Genomic DNA, 20,035 nt, shown 5'->3' on the forward strand with positions numbered 1-20,035 from the left:
CTCTGCTGAAGAGGAGGAGACGGAGACATTTAAACATCTCCTGTGTCGCTGTCCAGTTCAGACCTACAGACGACACATACTAGTGGGTGCTCACGTTCCACCTTTTCTAATCATCTTTTAAACTATGGAACTTGCTTTAATCTAAAGTGGGTTCCCAACTTCCTCCTAATACTTCTTATTAGCTTTTTATCCTTTCATGTTATATAACCACGAACAAATTTTATCAATTTTATCAGTATAATGACCCAAACACATGTCCCACATCATTCTAGAATGGATGCTTTATAATTGTCTAAAAGTGTTTTAAACACCTGCTCAGTCCCCGGATTTGAATCCCATAGAGAACTTATGGAGTATTTTGGGAAAAAAAGAATATTAGAAGCCATAACATCTCACCAAGTCTTAAAAATGCTTTACAAATATAATGGGGAAAAATTCAGATATCTTACACGGAAAACTTAGTAGAATCTATGCCGGCAAGGTTGAAAGGAAGATAACTGGGATATCATAAGTAGTTGATGTTTAATATGTGTTTTAAAAACTTTTGTCTTGGATACATTTCCAAATGTGTGAGGTTGAATGCCACATTGTACTCATCCTTTGAATCCGAAGACGAGGAAATAAAAAAAAACACTTCGATGTGCGATTCCTTTATATTTGGCTGGAAAACTACAAGTGGCTATCGTTAGAGCACTCCAGCATTTAAATGTCAATAAATAGTTTGCGTCTCGTACCGAAAAATGGCTTGTGATCTGAACATATCGCAATATTCCATTCGGCAAAAATTGAAAAATGAACTCGGGGTAAAGCTATTGAAATTCCAAAAAGTGCAAGAGCTTACACCTCAACAGAAAGATAATATACTCAAAAGAGCTAAAGAGTTGCTTTGCTTGGCCGAAAGTGGTGTACTGCCGAATTTGGTTTTCTCCGATGAGAAAACATTCGTTGTCCAGCAGTTTGTAAACAAACAAAATTATCGTATTTACTTGCCAAAGAGGTCAGCTGAAAATGTGCACCTTCGGTTGGCCAACAGAACCCAAACGCCGGCCATAACAGTCGATGGTCGCTCTCCGCTCGTATTAATCGACCGTGACATCAGAATAAATGCCGAATATTATCGCAAAAATATTCTGGAGGGTGTATTAAAGCCTTGGGCACGCAAACATTTTGGCCGCAGACCCTGGACATTCCAACAGGACTCAGCACCATCACACTCAGCACGCGCCACCTTTTCATTTCCAGCACACAATGGCCACCAAAATCTCCGGATACCAATCCGTTGGACTATTGTGTTTGTAGTATTTTGGAAAGCAAGGTTGGCATTAATAAATACCAAAGTGTCGATTGCCTCAAGCAAGCGCTTCGCTGGGAATGGGCCAAAATACCGCAAAGCAATATTCGGACGGCGAGTGACGGTTTCATTAGCCTTTTGAAGGCCATAATTCGTGCCAAAGGTGACCAATTGACCAATATTCTAAAATTTGATGCTATTTCCGAGGTACCCTTATATGGACCTATATTTATAATTTTTTGTGGGGAGATTTAGAACCTATGAAGAACTCAAAATACTATATTACAGCCAAAATACCGAAAATTGAGGGGTACTGTTATATGGGGGCTACCATACAAAATGGACCGATATTTATAATTTTTAGTGGAGATATTTGGGACACAAGAAGAACTCAATGTATCGAATTTCAGCGAATTTGGTTGAAAACGCGGTGAAAAACCGCACAATACCGAAAATTGGGAGGTACCGTTATATGGGAGCTATGCCTAAACGTGGACCGATATATCCCATCTTCGAACTTGACCTGCCTGCAGACAAAAGACAACCCAATTCTCAAATGAGACCACCTTTTGTAATTATGCCATGTTCTAAAAACGACAACATGACTGTATTGAAAACTGATGTACATATGTCAAAAAAAGGATATTGTCCACTCGCACATTTCAATGAAATCACAAACATTGCTAAATACCTTGGAAGTCATATCGACCGGTGTCTATTAATTATTAAAATTTAATATTTATTTGTTTATGTTTATCTCTGACTAAGCACAGTAAGCGTTCATGCACGCAAATTACGTATTGTTTTTGTGACAGCACGCGCTACGCTTTACTTAACGAAAAACGGAAATCGTCTTACTACATGGAGCAACACTTTTATACTGAACGTGAAATCAATTATACAAAAAAATATTTTATTTTTCAAAGAGAGAAATTTAAAGAGAATAAGATCGTAGGGTTGTCATGTTTGCGCAAAAGAAATCACACAGGATTTTACCCGTGAGAATTTAGAATAAACACTTCAGAAATTTATAATACAAAACCAGTAAGCGGATCAATATAGTGGGACGGGGCCAATCATATGATACCCTACACAACTACCACTGAACTCTAATTTTCTGCGGATTTGTTTTTGGAGTCATTTTTCACAAATAATTTGACCAGCTATTGACCGATTTTCGTGAACAAATCCACGATTGTTCCTTGGTCCAAACCCTGAAAAGACCCATGAAAAACACATGGTCACATTCCACCTATTCGTCGCATTCGACAGCTCTATCCATTCAGCGTTTGGCATTCCTGCAAAATTAATACGGCTATGCAGGATAATTTTAATTGGCTCTAGGTCAGCATTTAAAGTCGGAAAGGACCTCTCGAAGCTTTTTAATAACGAACGAGGATTCAGACAAGGTGACAGTTTGTCGTGTGATCTGTTTAATATCCTGCTGAAAAAGGTCATACGAGAGGCAAAGGTGAACAGAAATGGAGGTAGCCAAAGATTATATATATATATTGGTACCGCCATAAACAAAACTAGAAAAAGAGTGTTGGCCAACAGTAGGGGTAGGGATAAGTAAATCGATTTTCGATTAATCGACTTTTTGTATTGAAAAATATAAAAGTCGAAATCGACTTTTGATATTTGAGTTAATCACAAAGTCGACTTTTCAACAACGACTTTCGATTTTCTTCATAAATACTTGGTTATTTTTATCACAAAGTCCAAATTGCCCTAAAAATATGTACGCAATACAGAACTTTATTTATTTTATCTGTTGTCAACAATTCATGCGGTGTACACACTAGCATTTTTGAATGGCACTCTTGCCCAAATTTTGCTTGTTTGATAGTGTGGCCTGACATGTTTATCATTCATCAGGCAACCACAAAAATATTTATGGATGTTGGACAGTCAGTAATCGATAAAAAAGTTGACAGTCAAAAATGATAGTGTGTACACCGCTTCATATAAAAATCAAATTTTTAGTCGATTTTGTGTTAGTCGGTTTGATAAAAACGAAAGATCGAACAGACGACTTTTTAGTCAAAGGCAAAAGTCGAAAAGTCTAAAAATCGACTTTTTGGTCTGAGGCAAAAATCGAAAAGTCGACTTTTACTCTCGACTATGTATATCCCTAGCCAACAGAAACAAGGCCACATCAGATCAAACTCACACTCTACAAGACACTGATACTACCCGTGCTGGTGTATGGTTCGGAAACATGGGTACGTGGGGGGAAAATTCCCCGATCTGCGTCTGAGTTGTAGCATCTATTCTCGGACATTGACATAGTCAAACGTATCGAGCTGCAGCGACTACGTTGGCTTGGTCAGAAGGGATGAGGATGATCCAGCTTAAAAGGCATATAAAAAAAAAACGATTCAATAGATAGTTCACGTAGAAGGGGATGACCACGAATTCGAAGGAAAGATCAAGTGGAAGACAATCATGGTCTTATGGAACAAATGTTCTGTCAGCTAAGTAAGAAATAAACGAGTTGTTCAAAATACTTTGAACAGAATTTTGTATTACAGAAGATTTGAACGTTGGAGAATCTTAAATCCCACATGCAACGCTGACAACACTGTTGTTGTTGGTATTGAGATTTTAGGACGCACAAGATTGGAAAAACTATCCACAGATCAAATTATATTTATTATAATAAATAGTAATAGATAAGTCTAAGCAGAAGTAGTTTATGTAGTGCCTAAGGATATATAATTTACAATAAAATCAGTGATTTATATCAGTCACAATATATCGTACAAAAATATGGTACAGACTACAATCGGATCGAGGGATCAATAGTTTTGAGTCAGGCCGTGAAGTCACATCATGTAAAACCGCACAGAAGCTCTTGGCATAGCACCAATACCCTCTGGCAACTGTTGGTACCCAGATGGCTCCCGCCTTGCCGGAATGTCGGTACGGGGTCTATTTTTGTGAAGAACCGAGAACCGAAATTTCACTTCGCCTGCCAGTTATAACGGAGTTTTTAAACTGGTTATCTTTAATATCGTTTTAGGATACAATAAATTGGCGGATGGTAAACGAGCAATAAAATCAATAACTTAGAAAACATTTTAAACTAAAATTGTATAAAACCATAGATAATTTCTCAAATAACACTGGATATTTTCAATTTTGAATATATGTTTACTTTTCTTTCCACTTCATACTAGAATGGTGTACATATTTTTGTACATGGTAGGTACGAGTATTTAAATGAGGGTAAATATAATATAGGCTTTACAACTCAAGTGTCTTTGGACCAAATCCGTTTCAAACAATTTCGGAAATATCAAGTTCGTGGACTTCTGTTCATCTCATTTTAAGTGGCCTTTTTCGTAGTAATGCATCATTTCAGTTGATGCTTCTATGATTCTATTCGTTGAATACACCTTGAATACTTGAACACAGTATACATTTTCCAAGACCTTCATCGACGAACTTCTTCCATTTTTTGTGAAAATATAGCGCCGGATTATTAGGAACATGATTTATTACTTCGCGGTAAAAAAGAAAGAAACAAAATTCACATTGTTCCACGCTGGCTGACTGCTGCTGTTGCCTTTCGACCCGGTTATTGTTTCCGTTGCATTTAACACTTTAATAGGTGTCTCATATGTCCTTTTGTGGCGTTCGATTCAATTTACATGCCATGGGCAAACAACAGTAACGCGAGAGAATGGTAGCGCTCATGAGGAAGACAATTGCCGAACGCATTTATGACTTTTTGACTTGCTTGCTGCCGCCTCCTGTGCCTAGATTCAAAACAGATATTTAATTGGCCTTCCACTAAGCAGTGAAAAATAGGCTAGTCTTATAACAATGGTAATTGTTGCCACCGTTTCTAAACCGGCAAACATTTATCACCCACTTCAATAAAAAAAGCAAGATTAAAAAACAATAATTGTACTTTGTACTTTAATGGTTGACAGTTGCTATGATTTAAATAATAATGAATTATCTTATCGTGATTACAACAAATAAAATTCAAATGGGGGTGTACGATTGTGATGATCGATGTTCAATTCATTTTCGGAGTGAAATCCATATTTTTGTTATTGGTCAATACCTTGAAACCGTCATTGCGCAAAACTAAAGAAACATTATTTAAATCAGTGTTGAACAGAACTAAATTAAGAGTAAGTGCGTGAGAGCGTAACTGAGAGATCATCAACAAAAATGACTGACGCAAAGAGAGACAAAGAGAAAACGTGTTTGGCAATCACCGCTATCGTACTATTTTGTGCATTAGTGATTTAAATACATGGGCTACACACTCTGTCCATGAATTTGAGCCATGTCGACAGATGACATTTTTTTGGAATTGCTTAAGTGGACCACACACGTCAAACATGTGCGTTCGATCGGTGTGAAGCTGCTAGCCCACACACGTCAAACGGATCCATAAAACTTTATTTCGTATTTATTTTTGAAGCGTGAAGATGGTCAGCGATAGTGACGGAAAAAAAGACCAAATATTTTTATTCAATATAATTTTTTTTAAATAATTTAATTTTATTCCGGAAAAATATATTTATTTTCCACACTGTACGATATGTGTAAAAACATCAAAAATTCTTTTAAAACATTTTTCTGCATATGTGTGACATTGTCCGCTGATCCGCACTCCACGAAATTTCACAGCAAATGACAAAATATCCACACACCAGGCCACAGACGTCAAACATGTGCGCGTCACACAACGAAAAATTAAAAATTTTTAATTTCTTTCGATCGGTGTGCGCACCGCCAAATCGGTGTGAACACCGTACCACACACATCAAACATTGCTTCGATTCACACCGATCGAACGCACATGTTTGACGTGTGTGGCCCACTTTACTCAGACCATTTCAAACCTGATGTTATTAGTTTTGCTTATGACGGTATAAAATCATTTACTACCTCGTAGCTGTAGTTTTCAAGTTCTCAATTTACGATCCACTATTTCGATGTCGTCGGTGCAGGCGAGTAACATATATTGTTTGGTGTACCGAGTGTCATTTCTGTTCACATGTGCATCTCGTATGACCTTTTCCAGTAGAATGTTATAAAGGTCATACGACAAACTGCCACCTTGTCTGAAACCTCGTTCGGTATTGTCCGAGAGGTCCCTTCCGTCTTTAATGCTGACCTTGTGCCAGTTAAAGTTATCCTGCATAGCCGTATTCATTTTGCAGGAATGCCGAACGCAGACATGGCCTTAAACATTTCTGAACGCATAGGGCTGTCGAATGCGGCTTTATAGTCGACAATGTGCTTTTCGTGGGTCTTTTCCAGGATTTGGCGCAAAGTGAAAATCTGATCAATGGTGGATTTGTCAGGCCTAAAGCCGCAATGATATGGTCACATAATGTCATTGGCCATTGACTTCAGTCGTTCATACAGACGCTGGATAGCACTTAATATAGCACTTAATAGTTCGGCTGGTAATACATTGGCGCCTGCTGCTTTAATATTCTTCAGTCGATTGATTGCTAATCTGATCTCATCTTGGCTAGGTGTTATACAATCTATTGGGATTTCTGGAATATCTATTTCACCGCCACTATTTGATAGCCGGAGCTTTGCAAAATGCTTATCAGATCCTCAACACAATATCTGTATCAGTCACCAGGTTTCCATCTTTGTCGCTTTGAATTTTCTGGACTTGGTTATGACTCCTGTACATCTCGATTTGCTCCCATTCTCTATTTTTTTATCTGAAAGTACGTTTCTCCTCTCTTCTTTTCTTCCGATAATTCGCCCTCGCATTACGTGTTGCAAGTGTCTGCAGGTTTGACCTATACGCTGCGTTTTTCACCTCGGTCGTTGATGGTGGTCTTCGGTACCCAGGTGTTGCTTTTGCTGCAGTTTGTAGTAGGACTAAGCAAATCGACTTTCGTCTAATCGATTTATCGACTTTTTGTATTACAAAATCTAAAAGTCGAAAGAGGCGTTTGATCTTTGAAAAAGTCACAAACTCGACTTTTCAGGATGGACTTTCGATTTTCTTCATAAATTCTTGGCCCAAATTGCGCTAAAATTACGAGTTCCAGAACTTTATTTTACCAGACAACAATTCATATAAAACCAGTAAGGAAAGCAGTAAAGTCGGACAGGGCCGACTATATGATACAATATGTGATCTTTATCAATTCTTATTATATCTGTCATTCTGCAACATATGCTAAATTTTGTAAACCGATTTAAAGCAAACTTGACACACGCTATTCGGTATAATGCATTTTTGGTGTACAATTAACATGAATAAGTCGAAATTATATATAGAAGCTATGATATATCTATATCTGAACCGATTTCAAGGAAACTTATCAGAGATTAATTTTTATTAACTTCAGTACGTTGTGTCAATCGGCCTAGCTATGGATCTTTAGTGCACCATTTACCTAAAATCGGGCGAAACTATATATGGGAGCAATATCTAAATCTGAACCGATTTTCACGAAACTTAGCACACATCATTCTACCCTTAATTAAGTACGCTATGCAAAAATTTGTGCAAATCGAAGGATTTTTAGGGACTTTAGTGCACCATTTACCTAAAATCGGGCGAAACTATATATGGGAGCTATATCTAAGTTTGAACCGATTTTCACGAAACTTGGCACACATCATTATAGACTCAATTCAGTACGCTATGCAAAAATTCGTGCAAATCGAATGCAGGGTCTAAAGTCCGTAAATCGGAAAAAATATATATGGGAGCTATATCTAAATCTGAACCGATTTTTCCCAATTTCAATAGGATTCGTCCCTGGGGCAAATAAATGAGCTGTACCAAATTTCAGCCAAATCGGATTATAAATGCGACCTGTACATTGTTTACAATTTAACATCAACAGACGGACGGACGGACATGCATAAATCGACACAGAAAGTGATTCTATGCATATTCTCAAAAGGAACCGTGGGTCTATCTCGATTCCTTTTGCCTGTTACAAACATATGCACAAAGACATAATACCCTGTACCACAGTGTGGGATGAAAGAGGGATGCAGATAAGCCTGGGCTTTGCCATGGCAAAACCAATCATAGTCGTTGCTTGATTTACATCATCCCCTACGTCACCTTATTATTTTTTATCGCTATTATACACATTTTGACTAGAACACATAATCTCATAGTTGTTCATTTATTTTAATATTTCGAGAATTGCGAACCTCAGCTTCAGGGAATTTAAAACTTTTTTGAATGTTCCCATATATAACGTAATAATTTTTATTCGTAAATATAAAAAAATTATTCCTAACCGCAGCCGGTAGGATTCGAACCTACGCTCCCAGAGGGAATCTGATTTCGAGTCAGACGCCTTAACCACTCGGCCACGACTGCTTCTTGCCTTGCGATGTCAAACTACAGTTATCAACAAGACCAGACCATACCAGTTTTGTTTTTTCTCTCTTACCTCTCTCTCTCTCTCTTTCATTGCAACAAAAATCTTTTTGCAAAAGCTGTGTTTCTTGCCTTTGTTGTTGTTGCTGCTGTCTTTCGCTCTCTTGTATGTGCGTTAACTCTCTTTCTCGTTTATTCTTATTCGTTTGTTTGTGATATGATTCCTATTGGATTGATTAGTGTAGAAAACAATTCTAATTGCAATTCACAGTGGTGGCTGTCTAAAAATAGACCGAATGTGTTGTGTAGTAAACATGTTATGCGAAAATATGTACATATGTTTGTTGTTGCTGTGTATGTGAACGTGTTCAGAATTTTCGCACATCCATACAGTTTTATGGAATATGAATGAAATCGTAAAAATCACCATAAAGTTTTGCAAATTTGGTATTTCTTAAGTGAAAGTGTTTATTTATTCTGTCGGATTGTTTGTCATTAAATTGGGGTTTTATTTTTGATCGCCATATCTAAAATAAAACTTAACACGAAATGTTCCAACTGCAGTGAATGTAAGTTGTTATTCCGGGTCTATGGGGCCATATAAAACCCCCCATTTATGGTCCCAGTAAAATTTAGCAGGGTGTTCACACTGAAGTGGCATTCAAGTTTCCTTGAGGGTACGAAATGTTTTTAAGGAGTTTTTATTGCATTTTTTACGGCATCCCAATATTTGGTATTGGGCGATTTTCGACACATGCACATAACGGCATCCCAATATTCGGTATTTAGGCAATTTTCGACACATGTTTGAACCGGATAGGTAGTCCCCATATAACGGTACCACTCGATATTCGGTATGTTGGGGATTTTGGACACATTTTTCCAACCTAATCGACTGTAAATATTGAAACATGTTTAAGGGTAGGCCCCATATAACGGCATTTGAGTGTAGCCCCCGAACTCAACAACGCTTTTATACCCTTGTGTGTTTTTAGTTTCCTGAAAATCGGTTCAGATATAGATGTAGCTCCCATATATATTCTCGTTCGATATAATGTAAATGGTGTACCAAAGTCCCTATATATCTTTCTATTTGCACAAAATTTGTCTTAGCGTATTGAATTAAGTCTAGAATGATGTGTGTTAAGTTTCGTGAAAATCGGTTCAGATTTAGATATAGCTCCCATATATATTTTCGTCCGATTTAAGGTAAATGGTGCAGCAAAGACCCTATATGTCTTTTGATTTGCACGAAATTTGGTACAGCGTACTGAATAAAGTCTAGAACGATGTGTGTTAAGTTTCATGAAAATCGGTTCCGATTTAGATATGGCTTCCATATTTATTTTCGTTCGATTTAATGTAAATGGTGCGCCAGAGTCCCTATATATCTTTCGATTTGCACACAATTTGGCACAGCGTAACAAATTGGGTCTAGAATGATGTGTTTTAAGTTTCCTGAAAATCGGTTAAGATTTATATATTGCTCCCATATATGTATTTTCGTCCGATTGAATGTAAATGGTGTCTCTATATATCTTTCGATTTGTACGAAATTTGGCATAGCGTACTTAATATGGATCAGAATGATGTGTGATATATATGTTTCGATTTGCACGAAATTTGGCATAGCGTAATGAATTAGGTTTCTTGAAAATCGGTCCAGATTTAGATATAGATCCCATATATATTTTCGTCCGATTTAAAGTAAATGGTGCACCAAAGTCCACATATATCTTTCGTAATGAACATAGTATAACCCACAAGTTAGATATAAATGCTGCACCGTATTTCCCAGGTGGGTGCGATTGGCACAACTTATTGATGTTGTTATGAGATAACGTGTGGCAAGTTTTGTTGAAATCGGTTCAGATTTAGATATAGTTCGTGAGATTTTAAGTAAAATGTGCACCAAAGACCCAAAGTTATATAGTTTATATAACCTAGCATGTGGAAAGTTTTATTGAAATCGGTTCAAATTTGGATAGAGCTACCATACATATTTTCTCCCAATTTTAAGTAAATGATGCACCAACAACTCAAATTGTGACCTATATTCTGTAATGTGCGATGAAATCGCATTAGATTTCGATATAGCTTTTATATATTTTTGTCCGATTTTAAGTAATCGGTGCACCAAACTCCTCATGTTTATCAGATATTTATCCAAATAATCAACGGGTGTCCGATTGATATTTGCTTTATATTGATTTACATACATTTGTCCCATTGTAGCAAGCAACTCTATATCTGACAAAATGAAAAATTTAGTATAGGTTGCAGAATGACATGTTTATGGATGCTATTTAATTTTTCTGGTCAGTGAGGCCCTGGGGTAAATTTATGTTTGCAACAGCGAATTTTTTCTTTTTGTACTACCGGGTCCCCCCGAAATGAAATCCTGTATACGTTGCTGTTACTGGTCCTTCAAAAATGCGTGGTCTTTTAGGATTCATCTGTTGAATATACCCAAAGTGGCGAAGGGTATATTCAACAGTCGGCCCCGACCGATTTAACCACTTTCCTTACTAATTACTTGTTGGATATTTCTCTTTTAAAGAGCATTAAAATTGGGCAGTTCACTTCACCCTTGACAAATTGTTTTAAGGGGACCCCCCCATTCTCGGGGTCAAAATTTTTGTTGATATAATTCGAATCTACACTGATTAAAGAATGTCTCTACAAAATTTCAAGCGAAAATCTCAAGAACTCTTGAAGATATATCCGATTTATTGTGTCAGCATCAAGTGACGGCTGAAGGGCCTCTTAAACTTTAAACGCGTTTTCTTTAAACATTTTTTTGCGAATGGCGGGCACGATAACTCAAAAACTAATAATCCAATCGGTTCCAAATTTTGCAAGGTTTCTCTGGGAGTGTATAGCTCTCGTATGAACTAGGATAAAGCCAATCGGTGAAGATCTTCCTTATTTTTTAACATGGTTTTTGGTAAAAAATCGGCGATTTTCCAAAAATATATTTTCAAAGGTCCACCATTTTGTTAATTTAAGATCGAAGTCAATAATCCTAGTTCATACGAGAGCCAGACATGTACACTTTCTAACACCGTTGGAATTTTCGGATTCCGATATTCCAGTGAGGAGTTATCATGCCCGCCATCAAAAATAAGGACTTTTCTTTAATTACAAAAAACAACAACAAAACAATAACAATTTTTTTTTGTAAATTATTTTCTTCTCTTTTAAATCTTCAATTATATATGTGCAAAGTTACAAACCTTGACGAGCATTGGTATTGATTTACCAGCCCATTGAAAATCTTGAAAAATTAAAATCGAGAATGGGTGGGAACCCCACCCATTCTCGATTATAATTTAAAATTAAAGTTATAATAATTTAAAATTAAAGTTATAATTTAAAATTAAAATTTGAATTTAATTGCAAATTCAGGAAAACTGTATAATTTTGTAAAGCCTTGTATGCGGAACTTAAATTTTAATTTTTTTATTGGCACTCACTTCAGTTCATTGAACTGAATCGCTCTCCAAAGGCAGCAACACAAATATTTCAAATACACATGGCTTCTAAAGGTAAATGAACGAACGTTTTCCATGTAATGCTCGAATAAAATCCAAAATATTTCCAAAAAGGAAAACCAAAAAAAATAAATGACTGTATATTATAAACCTTTTTGGCCATTACAACAAAAATATCCTAAATATATACGCACTCGACAGACGAATATCCTTTTTTGCGGTGGTCGGTCGCCTGGGCAATGTCTGGCGGTGAAGGCGAAGACGTGTTGGCAAAAACTTACGCACATTTCTAAATATATATGTATATATATACATACACACACACACACACACTCGGAGGCAGGCAGTTAGAAAATCGGAGTATAAGAGCAGGCTGTGGCAGTTACGAAAAATGAATGAACGAACGAAAGGCAATTGACATGTTACACAGACATCATGCCTTGTTGGTTGCCTGTCAGAAGTTCAATAACCCAAAAAAAAAAAAAAAACAAAAAACAACAACAAATCAGCTATTATGATGTTGGAGCAAAATCATGTAATAAAAATATAATAAATTTAATACGAACACAAATACAGTATTTAAAGCTACTAAGAGATTTGTTAAAGGACAATTAACTTTTTTTATATATGTAAAAATTGTATATATTTCAAAAAAAAGTCCATTGCCCTTTAACAAATAGACTGAGATTGTTTGGTATTACCATTACCACATGGAGGAAGAGCTGATGTCGAGGAGCTGATGAGGTTCCGGTTATGGTCATGAAAGACGCCGATAATTTTTCATAATCATCTGATGATATTTCGGATATGAAATGGACCGAAAACATGTATGCCGAACATCAGAAATGTTCCATGGGGAAGGCGATATGACCAACTAATTTGAATAACTGTCATATATCCATATTTATCGGGTCAAATGAAGCAAAACATGTTTGTGTAAAATTTTAAACTAATCGGGTAATTATACCCTTCACCGATTTGGATGAAATTTGGCACAGCTCACTTATTTGGCCCAAGGGCGAACCCTATTGAAATTGGGAAAAATTGGTTCAGATTTAGATATAGCTCCCATATATAGTTTCGTCCGATTTCATGTAAATGGTGCACCAAAGTCCCTATATATCCTTCGATTTGCACGAAATTTGGCATAACGTACTGAATTGAGCATAGAGTGATATCTGCCAAGTTTCGAGAAAATTGTAAACAATTTAGATATAGCTCCCATATATAGTTTATCCGATTTCATGTAAATGGTGCACCAAAGTCCCTATATATCCTTCGATTTGCATAAAATTTGCCGTAACATGCTGTATTGAGCCTAAGTGATGTCTGGAGAAAATCGGTCCAGATTTAGATATAGCTCCCATATATAGTTTAGCCGATTTCATGTAACTGGTGCACCAATGTCCCTATATACCTTTCGATTTGCACGAATTTTGGCATAACATACTGAATGATGTCTGTCAAGTTTCGTGAAAATCCGTTCAGATTTAAATATAGCTCCCATATATAGTTTCGTCCGATTTCATGTAAATGGTGTACCAAAGTCCCTATATATCTTTCGATTGGCACGAAATTTGGCATAACGTACTGAATTGAGCATAGAATGATGTCTGCCAAGTTTCGAGAAAATCGGTCCAGATTTAGATATAGCTCCCATATATAGTTTCGTCCGATTTCATGTAAATGGTGTACCAAAGTCCCTATATATCTTTCGATTTGCACGAAATTTCGCATAACGTACTGAAATGAGCGTAGAATGATGTCTGCTAAGTTTTGTGAAAATCGGTCTAGATTTAGGTAGAGCTCTCATATATAGTTTCGTCCGATTTCATGTAAATTGTGCACCAAAGTCCCTATATATCCTTCGATTTGCATAAAATTTGCCGTAACATGCTGTATTGAGCCTAGAGTGATGTCTGCCAAGTTTCGAGAAAATCGGTCCAGATTTAGATATAGCTCCCATATATAGTTTAGCCGATTTCATGTAACTGGTGCACCAATGTCCCTATATACCTTTCGATTTGCACGAATTTTGGCATAACATACTGAATGATGTCTGTCAAGTTTCGTGAAAATCCGTTCAGATTTAAATATAGCTCCCATATATGTTTCGTCCGATTTCATGTAAATAGTGCACCAAAGTCCCTATATACATTCGATTTGCACGAAATTTGCCATAACGTACTGAATTGAGCCTGGAGTGGTGTCTGCCAAGTTTCGTGAAGATCGGTCCAGATTTAAATATAGCTCCCATATATAGTTTCGTCCGATTTCATGTAAATGGTGTACCAAAGTCCCTATATATATTTCGATTTGTACGAAATTTGGCATAACGTACTGAATTGAGCATAGAATGATGTCTGCCAAGTTTCGTGAAAATCGGTCCAGATTTAGATATGGCTCGATTTCATGTAAATGGTGAACCAAAGTCCCCATATATCCTTCGAATGATGTGTGCAAAGTTTCGTGAAAATCGGTTGGTATTTAGACGATTGATTTTAACTAATTGATCACATTTAGATAAGTATCACATATTTTAGTTCGTCCAAGTTCATGTTAATAGTCCTGTTTAATATACCCATAGTGGTGAAGGGTATCGTATAGTCGGCCCCGACCGACTTTACTACTTTCCTTACTGGTTTTTTTCGAATTCCTCTGAAACATGATTCGAAAAAGACCACTGTCCAGGTTCGAAATATAGATACGCAGAGACTTAGAATTCGACAGTAGATGTGGCTTTGGTGCAATCGGACGAAAATATATATGGGGCTACATCTAAATCTGAAACGATTTTCACCAAACTTAGCACACATCATTCTACACTCAATTCAGTGCGCTATGGCAAATTTCGTGTAAATCGAAAGAGATATAGCGACTTTAGTGCACCATTTCGAATATATGGGAGCTATAACAAAAATTAATCCGATTTTAACGAAACTTATCACACATCGTTCTGGACTCAATACAGTACGCTATGCAAAATTTCGCACAACTTTAAAGAAATAAAGGGACTATGATACACCATTTACATAAAATCGGGCGAGAATACATATGGAAGCTATATTAAAATTTAATCTGATTTCAACGAAACATAGCGCACATGGTTCCAGACTCAGTTCAGTGCGCTATGCCAAATTTCGTGTAAATCGAAAGAAATATAGGGACTTTGATGCACCATTTATATAAAATCGTACGAGAATATGTATGGGAGCTATATCTAAATATAAATCGATTTTTATGATTCCAGACTCAATTCAGAAAGAAATATAGGGACTTTGGTGCACCATTTACATAAAATCGGGCGAATATACATATATGGGAGCTATATCAACATTTAATCCGATTTTAACGAAACTTAGCACACATAGTTTCGGACTCAATTCAGTGCGCTATGCCAAAATTCGTACAACTCTAAAGAAATATATAATGTATATCCTCTTCAATGTACAGGTCTGTTATAGAGCCTATATTTACATTAGACTATTCGTAATCCGCTCAGCTACCTGCATGCCACTTACATATGATTATATGTTTGTTTGCCAGGTAAATAATTAAACACTTTATAATGCTTCAAGTCTATTATTCCACCAACCACGACATGCTTGCAAATATTCTTCTCATCATGGCAAATATTTCGGAACAGAAGATACCAAGAAGAAGAAGAATGCCGACAACATTTTAATGCCGCCCTACAACAATGAAGTCAAGTGAAACGCATAGAAATGCGAATGGACTGTATTATAGAAGTGTGGTACTTACCCATGGTGTTGGTGGTGGAATGCATGCAAGCGTGCATGCATAAATATTGCAGTATGTTCATCGGCCGGCCAGTCGCACCAGTCAGATACTAGGGCCACCACACCGTCTAACATATTAGTATGGCTCTTCCACAGGCAGAACGCCATGAAAGGTTAAGAAATGAAATAAAAAATGGGTGAAAATGGGCGAAAAAAAGGTAGAACTACAACGACAACAACAATATACATGAGTTATGTATAGATGGATGGAAGACTGCCGAAAAGTTACAGTGGTTATGTTGGGTGACAATGCATAAAGAAGTTGAATAGAAGTGTATAGATATAGTGTAGATCGGGGACACAGATCGACATATAGATCTTTCGGAAAATTATAACAGCACGGGTATTATCAGGGTCTTGTCGTGTGTGAGTTTGGTCTGGCGAAAGGAGGCCTTCTTTTTGAGTTACTTACTCAAACCATAACGGCATCTCTTGGCTGAAACTATTCCCCTCCGGATATCAATGTTGATGTTATTAGTTTTGTTTATGGCAGTACCGAGGTATATAAAATCGTTCACTACCTCGAAGCTGTAGATTTCAAGTTCCAGAGTCTACAGGACGTCTTGCGGGTTGGTTAATGCCATCAGCGTGGACTTCTAGCCATTTACTGCCAGGCCCACTTTGGCAGGCTCCTTCTCAATTAGTTCAAAGGCAGCTGTTACCCCTCGCAATTGGTTCACCTGAAATCGGAGGAAAATATATATGGGAGCTATATCGAAATTTGAATCGATTTTCCCGAAACTCACCACTCATCATTCTAGACTCAATTAAGTATACTATGCCTAATTTCATGTAAATCGAAGGACATAAGGGGACTTCGGTGCACTATTTGCCTAAAATCGGACGAAAATATATATGGGAGCTATATCTAAATCTGCACCGATTTTCCCGAAATTTAGCACATATCGTTCTAGACTTAATCCAGTACGATATGCCAAATTTCGTGCAAATCGAAGGATATATAGGGACTTTGGTTCACCTGAAATCGGAGGAAAATATATATGGGAGCTGTATCGAAATCTGAACCGATTTTCACGAAATTTAACACTCATCTTTCTAGACTTAATTCAGTACGCTATGCCAAACTTCGTGCAAATCGAAGGATATATAGGGACTTTAGTTCACCTGAAATCGGAGGAAAATATATATGGGAGCTATATCGAAATCTGAATCGATTTTCCCGAAATTCACCACTCATCATTCTAGACTCAATTAAGTTTGCTATGCCAAAGTTCATGTAAATCGAAGGACATAAAGGGACTTTGGTGCACTATTTGCCTAAAATCGGACGAAAATATATATGGGAGCTATATCTAAATTTGAACCGATTTTCACGAAATTTAGCACACATCGTTCTAGACTTAACCCAGTACGCTATGCCAAATTTCGTGCAAATCGAAGGAAATATAGGGACTTTGGTGCACTATTTACGTACAATCAGACGAAAATATATATATATATGGGCAATATTGCCAATTTTTTAATATTCCATTTTCAAAAAATCAGCTTTTTTGTTTTTGTGGCACATCAATGATTTTTGGTACACATATAGAGAAAAATGTTCTGACTCCGAAACTGTTCGCGATCAATTTTTTGGTTGATGCGCGCAAAAGTTATCGAGGTTTTAATTTTGAGCATAAGAAAAAAATCTTAAAATTACGCCGTTTATTATATTGACCAAAAACGTTGATATATATCTTCCTCCGTAAAATAAGAATATGAATATATTATAATAATCACGATAAAGTTGCACATATTCGCGAAATATGAGAAAAATAAAAAAAATTAGCAGATTACATCAATATTTTCATTATATTAATGACATACACACACCTAAAAATTAATTTAAAAATATCTACATAATCTAAACACCACATTGAATCAAATGATATCAAAATTACACAAGTCCGTGTAGCGGTTTGTAAATCACAGCGACAACAAAACAAGATATTGAGGAAAAATATTTGTTTTGGTTCGAAAAAATAATGTCATCATATTTATTTTTTTTAATTTTATCGAAGAAATTTCAGAAAAAAAAGTTGGTGTTGTTCCGCTATTTTACCCGAATTTCGCCGAAAAATTGGCATATTTAAAAATAATCACTTTTTGTGTATAAGTATACGCCTTGCGGATTATATCAAGACCCTTCCGATAAATCTTAGGGTTCTATAAATAGGAATAAATCTTAAAATAAAATAATATTATGAAATATACATTTTAAATTGCGTCTAAGTCGCGTAATTCTCAAAATCATTTGATGCGCATGCGGTTTCCAGGAAGTACTGAAGTTTATCATCCAATCCATATATATTTTGCGAAATTTCATTTGACGGCTACATTGAAGTACCCAAAAAACCGTAAAACGCGAATAATTTCCGAAAACTCCATATGTCATTAACGCGCATCCGATTTCAGTGTGCACCCTATAAAAATACATCGATCTATACCGATTTCAATGTGGTCCATTAAGAACCATGGATGTGCCATCACAATCTATTTTTGAGATAAATTGCGTACATCTCTCTTTCGGCTGAAGTTTTTAAAGTTCTCTTTTCGAAAAAGATCAAAATCCGTATGAGGTCATTTATTGAAGAGGAAATGATACACAGAAAACGCAAATAAATCCGCGATATTTTCAAAAACATTTTTTGCCAAATTTCGTGTTTTTGGAAGGCCAGTTCCCGCCGTTCTAGTAGATGGATTTTCACGAAGAAGATTTTATATCATCCGAAACGGAAAAAACCTTATTGATCGCGGGTACCCATATCATTCAGTTGACAGATCTAAAAATTTGGCCCGAAAAATAGGTTTTTTAGAAATTTGATCGCACAAAATTCGCACCATCGGATGAGTATTACACTGAAGCTGTGCATACTACATACACAAAATACATATCAAATTACGCAGATTCGCGACTACAATAATCGTATAATTGATTTTTAGAAATTCCTGTTCGCGTATTAATGCTAGAACTAAAATTCAAAAAACATAAATCGAGCTTCAAAATGTCAGCATCATTTAAAGGTAGATGCAGTTAAAATTTTGAAAAATGATACATAAGGGGCGTAGTCCCCATTTTGTTGGCTTCTAGTTTTATTTTGACACGAAGGCCGTGCAATGAGTGGCTTAGTCACAAATCGATAGAGAACATAAAAAAACTGTTTCGCCTCAACCTGTTTTTACACATTTTTTTACATTTAAGTAGACACAGCTTCCACTAAAATAAAGTTTGGAGGTCAATATCATGAGCAGTTTGCAACGACAGATCAATTAACCCAAAACTATTCACTTTTTTCATATACTTAAGTAGTTCCCGAGATATAAAGGTGTGAACCTCCGCTTCAGCTATGTTAAAAAATTGGCAATATTGCCCATATATATATATATATATGAGAGCTATATCTAAATAATAACCGATTTTCACTAAATATTACATACATCATTCTAGACTTAATTCAGTGCACTTTGCCAAATTTTGTGCAAATCGAAGGATATATAGGGACTTTGGTTCACCTGAAATCGGAGGAAAATACATATGGGAGCTATATCTAAATCTGAATCGATTCCCCCAATTTCAACAAGGTTCGTCCATGGACCAAACAAATGAGCTGTACCAAATTCCAAATCGAATTATAAATGCGACCAGTACTTTGTTTACAATTTAACGCCAACAGACGAACGGACGGACATGCATAAATCGACTCTGAAAGTGATTTTATGCATATTTTTAAAAAGGAACCATGTGCCTGTTACAAACATATTGTCCACCTACTGGTGTAGGGTATATAAAGTTCAGTCCAGATGAATTTAACGTTATTACATGTACGTCTTCGTGGAGACCTAATTCTGTTCGCCGGATACCTAATTCTATTCGCCACTTTCGAGAAAGTGGATGGAAAGCAACTTGCTTCACCGATAGCAGGCTTTTTTTAAATTTACACCTTTAATAGCTGCCGGAGCTATAACAAGCTTTATATAAAATGAAAAACAAAGCAAAATTTGCAATCCCCATCGTGGAACCACAGTTCGCTAAACCACACAAAAGATAATCATAAAGACCGAGAAGAAAAATTAACAAGCAAATGAAAATAAGTTTTAAAATAAC

At 36.3% G+C, this 20,035-nt stretch overlaps 1 long non-coding RNA gene and 1 other non-coding gene across 2 annotated transcripts in view; both read right to left on the minus strand.

Moving 5' to 3' along the window:
• Positions 1 to 863: 863 nt before the first annotated feature.
• Positions 864 to 20,035, minus strand: part of LOC133331417 (uncharacterized) — a 60,739-nt gene continuing 41,567 nt past the window's right edge. The window contains exon 2 of the long non-coding RNA XR_009754383.1: positions 864 to 1,228. This is a non-coding gene — a long non-coding RNA (uncharacterized LOC133331417). The remainder of the gene's footprint in view (positions 1,229 to 20,035) is intronic.
• Trnas-cga (transfer RNA serine (anticodon CGA)) lies at positions 8,555 to 8,636 on the minus strand. Its single transcript has one exon. It is a non-coding gene; the product is annotated as a tRNA-Ser (tRNA).

Source organism: Musca vetustissima, unplaced genomic scaffold, assembly GCF_032173495.1.
Source record: "Musca vetustissima isolate MV318-11 ecotype Yass unplaced genomic scaffold, APGP_CSIRO_Mvet_v1 utg5799, whole genome shotgun sequence".
NCBI classification, from domain to species: Eukaryota; Metazoa; Arthropoda; class Insecta; order Diptera; family Muscidae; genus Musca; species Musca vetustissima.